At 41.9% G+C, this 1,684-nt stretch overlaps 1 protein-coding gene across 1 annotated transcript in view; it reads right to left on the bottom strand.

Moving 5' to 3' along the window:
* serpine3 (serpin peptidase inhibitor, clade E (nexin, plasminogen activator inhibitor type 1), member 3) overlaps nt 1-1,684 on the bottom strand; it is a gene marked incomplete at both ends in the record, with an annotated part of 21,333 nt that overhangs the window by 8,672 nt on the left and 10,977 nt on the right.

Raw genomic sequence — 1,684 nt, 5'->3', positions numbered from 1 at the left:
CAAAAGATCTTGCGTAAGATTACTTTGTGAGACTGAGCTGGTTCTTAATTTCATAGAGTAAGTCCTTACATTGGCTTCATCGGAACGAGATTTGCAGCTCTCGCTGGAGTGGTTCGCAGTCGAGTGCGAAGCGGCCGGGATGAGGCTCAGTGCCTCCAAATCCGAGGCCATGGTCTTGAGCCGGAAAAGGGTAGAGTGCCTTCTCCGGGTCAGGGGGGTCGCCCTGTCTCAAGTGGAGGAGTTTAAGTATCTGGGGATCTTGTTCACGAATGGGGGAAGAAGGGTGMGGGAGATCGATATAATAAAAACGCTCATTAAAAAATGTAATGATCAAGAAAGATACAGTTCAACGAATACAATTAAAAAGATGTGTCTTAAGCCTGCTCTTAAAGATTGCAACACTCTCTGCAGCCCTCACATTTTCAGGCTGACCGTTCCACAGACGAGGGCCATCGAACTGAAAAGAAGCCTCTCTGTATGTGTGTGTTCTGACTCTTGGAACAGTTAATAGTCTAGTGCCAGAGGATCTTAGGGTTCGTGGCGGTTCATAGGATAATAACAGTTCAGCCAGATAAGATGGCGCAAGACGATTAAGACATTTAAAAACCATTAAAAGAACGTTAAAATCAATTCTAAGATGCACAGGGAGTCAGTGCAATGATTTTAAAAAATCAGGTGTAATATGAGCCTGCCTTCTGRTCTTGGTTAGCACACGCGCAGCAGAGTTTTGCAACAGCTGCAGACTAGACAGATTTTTCTTAGGAAGACCAGAAAGCAGTGCGTTACAGTAATCTAAACAACTAGAAATAAAAGCATGTATCAAAATCTCAGTATTGGCCAAGGACAGAAGAGGGCCTCTGGCTATATTTTTCAAATGATAAAATCCTGTTTAAACAGYCTGTTTAAGATGTGGAATAAAAGTAGGCTCAGAGTCAAAAATAACCCCCAGACTTCTGACTTGTTTGGAAGGATAAAAAGACGCAGCTTGTAATTTTGAAATTATCTTTTTATTTTGATCCTCCAGTCCAATAATTAGAACTTCAGTTTTGTCCTGATTAAATTGGAGAAAGTTCTGATCCGTCCATGTCTTTATGTCAGAAATACAATTAAGAAGTACAGCAACTGGCTGGGGGTCATCACGAGRCATGRAGATATATAGCTGCGTGCCATCAGCATAACTGTGGAAGCTTATTCCATGACTCCTGATGATCCCCCCCAGTGGCAGCAATACATAGATTAAAAAGTAAGGGACCTAAGATAGACCCTTGGGGACACCATAGTTGGATCTGAGAGGAGTAAGTATTCATATTTACTAAAAAAAAGACCCATCTGAAAGATAGGAGCTGAACCATATGACCTTGATATTAACACACACACAGGTTTGTATTTCTATCCTTATTTGGACCGTTCATTGACTTCCATTCATTTCCAGGAATTTCTACAGCCTAACCCTGACCACCAACCCTAAGGCTAACCTCACAGGTACCTATCTGACCCTAAAACTAACCTAAACTCGATTCATACCTTGGTCCTAAACCCAACCCCCAACCCAAAAATGGAGTTCCACCATATTAGGACCGGTCTTTGGTCCCCATTAGGACTACTGGTCTTGTGGTCTTGACAAGGTAGGTGTATGTATATACATACATACATACATACATACATACATACATACATACATACA

Source organism: Austrofundulus limnaeus, unplaced genomic scaffold, assembly GCF_001266775.1.
Source record: "Austrofundulus limnaeus strain Quisiro unplaced genomic scaffold, Austrofundulus_limnaeus-1.0 Scaffold928, whole genome shotgun sequence".
NCBI lineage: Eukaryota > Metazoa > Chordata > Actinopteri > Cyprinodontiformes > Rivulidae > Austrofundulus > Austrofundulus limnaeus.
This window is presented reverse-complemented; position numbering and strand designations above follow the sequence as displayed.